Source organism: Chrysochloris asiatica, unplaced genomic scaffold (assembly GCF_000296735.1).
Source record: "Chrysochloris asiatica unplaced genomic scaffold, ChrAsi1.0 scaffold00056, whole genome shotgun sequence".
Classification (NCBI taxonomy): domain Eukaryota; kingdom Metazoa; phylum Chordata; class Mammalia; order Afrosoricida; family Chrysochloridae; genus Chrysochloris; species Chrysochloris asiatica.
The window spans coordinates 11,598,730-11,610,286 of record NW_006408574.1 but is presented as its reverse complement, the minus strand read 5'-3'; the positions used below and the strand labels follow the sequence as shown (position 1 = coordinate 11,610,286).

General features: G+C 40.2%; 1 pseudogene; it reads left to right on the top strand.

The window, feature by feature from the left end:
• The first annotated feature begins 10,217 nt into the window (after window positions 1-10,217).
• On the top strand, window positions 10,218-11,223 carry LOC102816484 (annotated as a pseudogene).
• Window positions 11,224-11,557: the final 334 nt, after the last annotated feature.

Sequence of the window (11,557 nt, the reverse complement as noted above, 5' to 3'; positions counted from 1 at the left end):
ATGTGATAATTTTTGTTTTCTGTATTTTTATTTATTCTGGAATATTCTTGTGAAAATGTCAGGTATGTCTAATTTAATTCTATCCCCCACCCTCATTTGACTAAACCTCTTTGCTCTTTCCCATCATTTGACTCTAAATCTCCTTGATCTTAGAAGAAATTTGCACTATATCTTGAACTTTTCCCATTGAGTAATCTGCTTACTAGCCCCTAAATTGTTTGAATTTGATTGAGCCACTTTGTGGAAACATTCTTGAGCTGCGCACTTTTTGTTTGCAGAGCTAAACAAAGACAATTTTAATTACAAAATGTAAATGAAGTTGTTCACCTCTCACAGAATCAGCAAGTCCAGTCTTGAAATTCTGAGTACTATATGGGCTGTTGCAGGGAAGAAGGGAGCAGGAAGAAATGCAAAATGTAAATAGAACCGAATTATGTAAAATAAAGAGGGAGCACTTTACAATGTTATCTTAATTCTCTAGTGCTGACACAACACAGCCGGAGGCAAGGTGGCTTAGTAGGAAAAGCAGTAGACTGAAAACCCCAAGGTCAATAGTTCAAGCCCACAATTGCTCCTTGGAAAAAAGATGAGGCTTTCTGCTCCCACAAAGATTTACAACTTCAGAAATGCTATGCAGGGTCATTCTGGGTTGGACCGTACACAATGGCACTTAACAACAAAGCTATAACAGAAATATCACAAGTAGATGGCTTTCATAACAGAAATTGATTCTCTCACAGTTTGAGAGGCCAGAAGCCTGCACTCAGAGCTCTGGAGAAAGGCCCTTGTCTCCTTTCAGCATCCGTAGGCCCAGCATTGCTTGAAGATCCCCATGTGTCTTGGCATCAGTCTTTCCCTGGATCTGGGAGTTTCACTATAAAGGGATCTCAGACCCAAAGGACACACTCCACTCCTGGCTCATCTTTCTTGGTGGTATTAGGTCTCTCAGAGCTCTGCTTGTCTCAACATACAACATAATCCTGTAGGCTGCATCTGGCCTCATTAACATCATGCTGTTGTTGTTAGTACCATTGGCCCTGTTCCAACTCATAGCAACCTTACACACAAGAGCACAAAGTACTGTCTGGTCCTGTGCCATCCACACAATCATTGTTAAACTTGAGTCCATTGCTGCTGCCTCTGTGCCAATCCATGTTGTTGGGCTCTTCCTCTTTTTCACTGACCCTTCTCCAGGGATTGGCCCCTCTGATAATATACCCAAAGACTGAGACGAAGTTTCGCCATCATAGATTCTAAGGAGCACTCTGGCTGGACTTCTTCCAACACAGACTTTGTTTGTTCTTCTTGCAGTCCATGGTGCTTTTAATATTCTTCTCCAACACCATAACTCAAATGCATCAATTATTTTATGGTCTTCCTTATTCAGTAGCTAACTCTCACATGCATATGAGGTGATTGAAAATACCATGGCTTGGATCAGGTGCACTTTAGTCCTCAAACTGACATCTTTGCTCTTGAACACTTTACAGAGGTCTTGTGTAGCAGATTTGCCTAATGTGATATGCCATTTGATTTCTTGAGTGCTGCTTCCATGAGCATTGATAGTAGATCCAAGAAGAATGAAGTTCCTGACAACTTTAATCTCTTCTCCATTTATCATGATGTTATTTATTGGCCCAGTTGTGAGGATTTTTGTTTCCTTACACTGAGGTACAACCCATACAGAAGGTCTTTGATCTTCATCAATAAGTATTTTAAGTCCTCTTTTGTTTCAGCAAGCAAGAGTGTATCATCTGCATATTGCAGGTTGTTAATGAGTCTTCCTCCAATCCTGATGACAAGTTCTTCTTCATATAATCTGCTTCTTAGATTATTTGTTCAGCATAAAACTTGAATAAGTATGGTGAAAGAATACAACCCCTGCACGCACCTTTCCTAATTTTAAACCATTGTCCCCTTGTTCTGGTTGAACCACTGCCTCTTGGTCTATGTACAGGTACCTCATAAACATGATTAAGTATACTAGAATACTCATTTTCTACAATGTTGTCCATAGCTTGTCATGATTCACATAGTCAAAAGCCTTTGCATAGTGAGTAAAGCACAAGTAAACCTCTTTCTGGTATTCTCTGCTTTCAACTAAGATCCACCTGACATCAACAACGATATCCCTCATTCTATGTGCTCATCTGAATCAGCCTTAAGTCTCTGTCAGTTCTCTGTCAGTGTACTGTTGTAGCCATTTCTGTATTATCTTTAGCACAATTTTACTTGCTTGTGATATTAATGATAACATATGATGCTTTCTGCATTCCATTAGGACCCATCTCTTTGGAATGGATCGCTTCCAGTCAGTTGGTCAGGTAGTCTTCCAAATGTCTTGGCATAGATGAGTGAGTACCTCAAGTGCTGCATCATTCTGTTGAAAGAGTTCAGTTTGCATTCCATCAATTCCCAGAGCCTTGTTCTTTGTCAGAGCCTTCAGTGCACCTTGGACTTCGTCCTTCAGTACCATTGCTCTTGATCACATGCTATCTCTTGAAATGGTTGAGCATCGTTGATTTCTTTTTGGTACAGTAACTCTATATTCCTTCCATCTTCTTTTGATGCTTTCTGCATCATTCAGTATTTTGCCCATAGAACCCTTCAATATTTCAAATCCAGGCTTCAATTTTTTTTCTTTAGTTTGAGAAATACTGATTATGTTCTTCCTTTCTGGTTTTCTAACTCCAGGTCTTTGCACATTTCATTAGAGTACTTGAAGTATTTGTCTTAAGCTGCCCTTTAGAATTTTCTGTTCAGCTCTTTTACCTCCTCATTTCTTCCATTTGCTTAGCATCGTTACACTGGAGAGTAAGTTTCAGTGTCTCTTTTGACATCCATTTTGGTCTTTTCCTTCTTTCTTGTCTTCTTAATGACCTTTTGCTTTCTTCCTGTATGATGTCCTTGATGTCATCCCACAAGTCTTCAGGTCTTCAGTCATTAGTGTCTAATCCATCAAATCTGTGCTTGAGATGATCTCTAAATTCAGGTGGGACACGTAAAGGTCAAATTTTGACATTCATGGACTTGTTTTAATTTTCTTCAGCCTATACTTGCATTTGAACAATTGTTAGTCGGTTCCACAGTCTGACCTTGTGTGCTATTGGCCATATTTTCCAACTACTAACCTTTCTTGTTTCCAGTCTTTGCATTCCAATCACCAGTAATTATCAATACATCTTGATTGCATGAATGATCAATTTCAAACTGAAGAAGTAGGTAGAATTCTTCAGTTTCATCATTACTGATTTTAGTGTTTGGTGCATAAAATTGAATAGTAGCGGTATTATTGTAGGTGCATGGATATTATCCTATTACAGACTTCAAGATAGATCTTGATATTTTCTTTTTGGTGATCGATGTGACACCATTCCTCTTCAATTAGTCATTCCTGGCATAGTAAACCATATGTTTGTCAGATTAAAAATTGCCAATACCAGTCCATTTCAGCTCACTAATGCTTAAGGTATCAATGTTTATGTGTTCCATTTCATTTTTGACAACTTCCAATTTTCCTAGATTCATATTTTGTACATTCCATGTTCTGATTATTGATGAATCAGTTGTTTCTCTTCATTTGAGTTGTACCCCACCAGCAAATGGAGGTCCTGAAAGTTTTATTCCATTCGTATCATCACGGTCAACTCTACTTCAAGGAGGCAACTCTTCCATAGTCAAATTTTGAGTGTTTTCTAACCTGTGGGGTTCATCTTCCAGAACTGTATCTGACAATATCCTGGAGTTCTTCATCGTGTTTCAATATTCAATGTTCTTGTGCTATCTGACAGTGTTCCACTGCTGTTCATAAGGTTTTCAGTGGCTAAACGTTCAGAAGTAGTCTGTCCTTCTTCCTAATTTGTCTTCGTCTGGAAACTAAGCTGAAACCTGCCCACCATGGGTGTGCCCTGTGGGTATTTCAAATACCGGTGGCATAACTTTTATCATCACAGCAACATGCAAGCCACCACTGTACGACAAAGTGACAGATGAATGGTGGCATTAGTATCAGAGAAATGAGGACTGACAACACATGTGTTAATCACATGATCAGGACTGATCACATCAGATCACATCATGGGGTGATTGCATTATATTAGAATCCATTCTCAGTGCCAAACCGCTGAGAATCTTGGCCCATCCAAATTGACACAAAACTTTAACTATCACAGATATTAAATCAGCACATATGCATTTTTTTGTTAAGTCAGAGATCATAAATAATTTTCCTAATTTGAATTCCACTTGGCTCCTACTGGTGGAATGGTGAGGAGCAATGATAGCATAGTGGGTTGCTAGCAGACTAGTTGGTTGGCAGTTCCAACCCACCAGCCAATCAGCAGGAAAAACAAGAGATAGTATTCTCCCATGGAGTTCTGGTAGCATAGTGGTTATGAGTTGGGCTACTAATCTCATGGTCAGCAGTTCAAAACTACCAGCCATTCTGTGGGAGAATGGTAGTTTTCTATTCCCATAAAGATTTACAACTTCAGAAACCCTACACAGGGTTGCTATGTGTCAGAACCGACTCCACGGCACACTACCAACAGTTTGCTCCCATAAAGATTTACAGCCTCAGAAACCCTACACAGGGTTGCTATGTGTCAGAACCGACTCCACGGCATACTACCACCAGTTTGCTCCCGTAAAGATTTACAGCCTCAGAAACCCTATGGAACAGTTTTACTCTGTCCTAGTCCCGGTGTGGCGCTGTGGGTTAATGCGCCAGACTGCAAAGCCGTTTGAACTGCAAGGTCAGCAGTTCAAGCTCACCAGTCACTCCTCGGAAACCTTATACAGGGTCGTCATGGGTCGGAACCGACTCGATGGCACTTAACAACAACATAGGGTTGTTAAGGAGCTCTGGTAGTGGTTACAAATCAGTCTGCTAATCTCATGGTCAGCAGTTTGAAACTACCAGCTGTTCTGTGAGAGAAAGATGAGGCTTTCTGTTCCCGTAAAGATTTACAGCCTCGGAAACCCTGTACAGGGTCGCTATGAGTCAGAACCGACTCCATGGCACATAACAACAACAACAACAAGTTGGAATCCTGGAATCCTGGTGTGGTGCCCTAGGGCAGGCATTCGACCTCAAAGTCAGTTTGAACCACAAGATTGATGGTTCAGACCCACCAGTTGCTTCTTGGAAACCCTACACAGGGTTGCTATGAGTTGAAACTGACTGGACAGCACTTAACAACAATGTAGGGTCCTTATGAGTCAGAATCGATTTGACGACAGTGGGCTGGGTGAACTGATGACCATCATTACTGCATGTGGAGGCGACTGGAAAGCAAGTTAAGTATGGAGGCTGGGGCCCATCTCCTTTTCCTCCCTAAGAGGTAGCAGTTTGTACTTAGAATTAACTTATTCTTAACTCATATAAAGGTAAATTAATAGGTAAATTCTATCACCTCCAACTAGATGACCATGCCTAAGCTTGTCCTCCCCATTTCCCGCCCGCCACCATCTCTGCTCTCTTACCTCTGAAGATTTCCTTTCACCTCGGCCACGAATCACACTTTCAACAACTCTGAGTTAAGCTGAATTCATCTCCTCAAAGTCTCCAGTGTTCACATTTCAGTGTTCACACTACGATCCCAGCAACCTTTTCACCAAAATGCGTATTTGATCATTTCACAGCCTTGATTCAAATCCTTAAACAGCCTTAAATTTTTTTTTTCAAATTTCTTAGCAAGGGATATAAAATCCTTCATGATCTGGTTTCTAGTTAATTTTCTGCCATTCTCCTTTCTGTCACCTGTGTCTGTCCCGTCTTCTTCTCCATACCAGGTCCCATATCAATTCCTCAAAAAACAAAAAACAACCCACTGCCAAGTCATTTCTGACTCATAGCCACCTTACATAGGGTTTCCAACACTGTAAACTTTACAGAAATAGACAACTTCATCTTTCTCCCGTGGAGAGCAGCTGATGGGTTTGAACTGCCAACCTTTCAGTTATCAGTCCAATACCTAACTAACACCACCACTAACACTCCTTACCAATTGTGACAGGCATCCTGAAATACTGGAAGAACGCTAATCACATTAGGCTTAAAGGACTCTGCAGTTCAACAAGCTGCTTCTGCTGATGAGGAAAACCTTCTCTTTCTTCAAATGGTTAATCAGGATTCATCCTTCAAGAGTGAGATCACTACCTCTGGGAAGCCTGTTCTGCTGTCCCCCAGACCCAGAGGATACTAGCTGTCTACAGCATCCCATGTGGCCCCATGGCAGGCTGACCCATGATTACAGTGGTCCAGATACTGTGTGCTATTGGCTAGCTCTCACTAGACCAGGAACATCCTCCTGTGTTTAGTCTTTACCCCCAGCACCCAACAGCATGCTTGGCTAGACCCTCCATAAATATTTGCTGAGACAATAAATGACTGCTTGCATAATTTTGATGCAGCATTTTCCAAACATTTTTCCAGAGTGATTGTACCAATTAACTTTTTTTTAAAAAGTTTTTATTGTGAATTGAGTGATAGTTTACATGGGAGAACATCGGTTTTACACTCATCATTTCATTGCAATGATTACAATCTCCTCTGTGCATCATCATTCAACAGTATTTGCTTCTATGTTTTGTTTTTTTTTTGGTGGGGGGGATGTACACAAAAACACACAGGAATATATAATCATTTAAACAACCAAAGGGCACATTCTGCAAGCCTGCCTTCTGGCTGTCAGCACACAGCCTTTCTCTTTCCATGAGTCTAGAGTCTCAGCTGCTCTGTCTCTCCATGTCCTCATCTCTGCCTCCATCTCTGGTGTCACTGCTTCCTGGGATAAGGTCAATTTAATTTTACTACCACCAAAATAGAGTGCCGAAAATTGAATACATTAAGAATAACAGAAGAACATTGTCAGCTATAGTGCTAGAACATGAGTCCCTCAGATTGAAAGCCACCCAAAATACAACTGGGGAAGAGCTGCCTCCTCAAAGTAGAGTGGACCATGAAAACAGGAATGAAGCAAAGCTTTTGGAACCTTCATTTGCTGACAGGTCACAACTCAAAATGAGGAGAAACAGCTGTACACATCCATCAATAATCGGAACATGAAATGTACAAAGTATGAATCTAGGAAAATTAGAAGTTGTCAAAAATGATTGATAGCCTAGGCATTCGTGAGCTGAAATGGACTGGTATTTGCTATTTTGAATTAGACAACCATCTGGCTTACTATACTGGGAATGCAAATTGAAGAGGGATAATGTTGCATTCATTGTCAAAAAGAACATTTCAAGATCTATCTTGAAATACAACTGTCTGTGATAGGATAATATCTGTATATCCACAGTTGTTCAAATTTATGCACCAACCACTAAAGCCAGTAATGAAATTGAAGAATTCTATCAACTTCTTCAGCTGGAAATTGATCAAATATGCAATCAAAATGCAATGATAATGACTACTCATTGGCATGAGCAGATTGGAAAGAAAGAGGAAGGATCCATAGTTGCAATATATGTCCTTGGGATAGAAATTATGTTAGAGATCGCATGACAGAATTTTAAAGGTTTATGACTTACTTATTGCAAACACCTGTTTTCAACAACATAAACAGCTACTATAAATGTGGACCTCACCAGATGGAATACATAGGAGTCAAACTAACTACATCTATGGGAAGAGGCAGTGGAGAAGCTCAATATCATCAACCAACACCAGGCCAGGGGCAGTTTGTGGAACACACCATCACTTGCTCATATGCAAATTCAGGCTGAAGCTGAGGAAAGTTAAAACAAGTCCTTAAGAGCTAAAATATTACCTTGAATGTAGCCCACCTGTATTTAGAGACATCTCAAAAACAGATTTAATGCATGCAACACTAATGACTGCAGACCAGAAGACTCATAACCCTGCGTAGGGTTTCCAAGTCTTTCAAATCTTCACGGGAGCAGAAAGTGTCACCTTTTCTCCCACGGACCGGCTGGTGGGTTCAAATCATGGACCTTGTGGTTCACAATCCAGTGCTTATCATATGGAGCCACTGTGCTCCCAGAAAGATATTTACTTGTGCACTTGTGCTTTATTGGCAATGCAAAGGCTTTTGACTGTAGATCATGACAAACTGGATACAACTGAGAAGAATGGGTATTCCAGAACACTTAATTGCACTCGTGAGGAGCCAAGAAGTAGAACTAGGTGATACTGAATGGTTTAAAATAAAGAAAGGTGTGCACATAGATTGCAACCTTTCACCATACTTATTCAATCTGTATGCTGAGCAAATAATGTGAGAAGCTAGATTCGATGAAGAAGAACGTGGCATCAGAATTGAAGGAAGACTCATTAACAGTATGCAATATGAAGATAATGCAATCTTGCTTGGTGGAAGAGAAGAGAACTTAAAATACTGATGAAGATCAAAGACTGCAGCCTTCAGTATGGATTGCATCTCAATGTAAAGAAAACAAAAATACTCACAACTGAACCCATAAGTAACATCATGATAAATGGAGAAAGGATTGAATTTGTCAAAGACTTCATTTTGCTTGAAACCAAAATCAACACTCAGGGGAGCAGCAGTCAAAAAAACAAATGACATATTGCATTAGGCAAATCTGATGCACAGGACTTCTTTAAAGTGTTCAAGAGCAAAGATATCAGATTGAGGACTCAGGTGCACCTGACCCAAGCCATGGTATTTTCAATTGCCTATCTGTATATGAAAGTTGAACAATAATAAGTAAGGAAGAATGTAGAAAAATCAGTGCATTTAAATTATGGTATTGGTGAAGAATACTGAAAGTACCATGGGCTGCCAAGAAAACAAACGAATCTGTGTTGGAAGAAGTGCAATCAGAATGATCCTTAGAAGCAAAGATGGTGAGACTTTGTCTCTCATACTTTTGACAATTATCTGGTGGGGTCAGTCCCTGTGGAGAGTTAGCCAAAAAGATGAAGACCCCCAATGAGATGGATCGACACAATGACAGCAGCAATGTACTCAAGCTTAACAACAATTGTGAGGGTGTTGCAGGACCAGGCAGTATTTCATTCTGTTGTGCATAGGGTGGGGTCGCTATAAATCAGGACAGACTGGATGGCACCTAACAACCACCACCACCAAAAAAACACAACTAAGCTCCCAGTTGCTCCATATCCCTACCAACACTTAGTATTGTTAGTCATTACTATCACATGCAATTACAATGTTGCTGAAGATAATTCCTAAGCAGTGACATCAGTACATTCCCAGGAAACTAGTAGAAATTCAAGTCAGATTCAGAACAGGATGTGGAACGAGAGACATCATTGCTGATATCAGATGGATCTTGGTTGAAAGAAAAGAATATCAGAATGATGTTTACCTGTGGTTTACTGATTATTCAAAGGCATTCAACTGGATAGATCATAGAAAATTATGGATAACATTGGATAGAATGGGAATTTCACAACACTTAATTGTTCTTATGTGGAAACTGTGCATAGACCAAGAGATAGTTGTTTGAACAAAACAAGGGGATACTGGGTGGTTTAAAATTGGGAAAGGTATGCGTCAATGTTGTATCCTTTCACAAGCCTTATTCAATCTGTATGCTGAGCAAATAATTGGAGAAACTGAACCATATGAAGAAGAATACAGCGTTAGCAACCTTTATTGTACCAGCCACTCCTTGGAAACGCTATTCAGGGTTGCTATGTGTGGGAACCAACTCGATGGTACTTAATAACAACAATAACAAATTGTTGAATGAAAAGGGGACTTGAAGCATTTACTGACAAAGATCAAAGACACTGTAACCCACACTAAAGTGTAATCCACACTAAAGGTGTAATCCTTTACTGTGAATTACACCTCAACACAAAGAAAACAAAAATCCTCACAACTGGACCAATCAGCAACATCATGGTAACGGAGAAAAGATTGAAGTTGTCAAGGATTTCATTTTACTTAGAGCCAGAGTCAACAGTCACCGAAGAGCAGTCAGGAAATCAAATGATATATTGTATTGGGCAAATCTGCTGCAAAAGAAGTCTTTTAAAATATCCAAGAGCAAAGATGTCATCTTGAAGACTAAGGTGTGCCTGGCCCAAGCCATGGTATTTTCAATCACCTCAGAAGCATGAGAAAGCTCAACAATGAATAAGGGAGACCAAAGAAGAATTTATGCCTTTTAATTATGGTGTTGGAGAAGAATATTGAATATACCATGGATGGCCAGAGAATGAACATATCTTTCTTGGAAGAAATACAACCAGAATGTTCCTTAAGAAGGAAGGATGTGAATGTGTGTTGTTGCCACCGCTGCATGAAATAACGAAAACAGCACAGAGGCCTGGGGAACAACACACTGACTGGAAATTGGAAGGCAGTACATGGAAAACAGAACCGCACGTGCTGCTGGGCCAAGAAGGCATCCTTGAGGATGCAGGTGACGATGGCGTCTATGAAAGCTTCCAGCTTCTGCACATTGACCTGGATTGTGAGAGCCCAGAGAGAGGGAACCTGCCCAGAAGTGGTGCCACCTGGTGTTCGTTCTCAAACAATTTTGTTTTCGGGATAATAAAAGAAAAATGTGCACAGAAAACAGAAACGCTGGGAAAAGATAGTTGCAGCAAAGAAGAATATAAGAAAGCAAGAAAAAGAAAGATGAAAAGCCAGTCATCCTGAAAACCCAGTCCATGGGACTTTCAGTATGCTTTGACAACACCATCTTCATCAGCACAGCAAACGTTTTCTGAGAGCCTTGACGAAAGAGAGTTTTTGAAGCCAGACACTCAGGACCAAAACTCTGTATCAATTTGAGTATGACCAATCACATGTCTCAGAAGGAATTAAGGAGACTGGCAAGACAGATCCGAAGATTGTATTGTTCAAATAAAAAAGCTGACAAGCCATTTTGGATCTGCCTTGCTGGATTCACAACAGTATGAAGAGTGCCTGAGGATGAGTGATGGATTTTTCTAGTTATATGCTAGCGTAGTGGTTACGAATCGGGCTGCGAACCTTAAGGTCAGCGGTTCGAAACTACCAGCCGCTCTGCAGGAGAAAAATGAGGCTTTCTACTCCCGTAAAGATTTACACCCTCGGAAACCCTGTACAGGGTCGCTATGGGTCGGAACCGACTCGACAGCTCTTAACAACAACAACAACATGCTAGATATAACAGAATAAGACTGCTTTAGTTTGTTTCCTCTGAAATCCCTTGTATACCTGACTCCCAATTCAACACGTGCTTGAAGATGTTGATCTAAATGAAGTTTAAAATCCTAACTTTAAAATAGCCAGAAAACACATTGCAGTCTAGCACATGACCATATTAGGCAATCTCTTACTACATACTCTTCTACGCTTAGCAGTTTGGGTTAACAATCTATATAAACTGTGCTGGAAAAAATCAGAAAATGTATTACAAAAGCATGAAAAGGTTACTTCTCTGTTCTTCTCCTCCTCTTCCCAATTTAACTCAGCAAGAGATATTATCACTTGATCAATAAAATAAGTGACTTTTTATTCTTTTAAAAACAGGTTAGTCAGCAGATTTACACAGGACACATCTTTAGGAATACATAATATTGAAAGAGTTCTATAATCTCTAT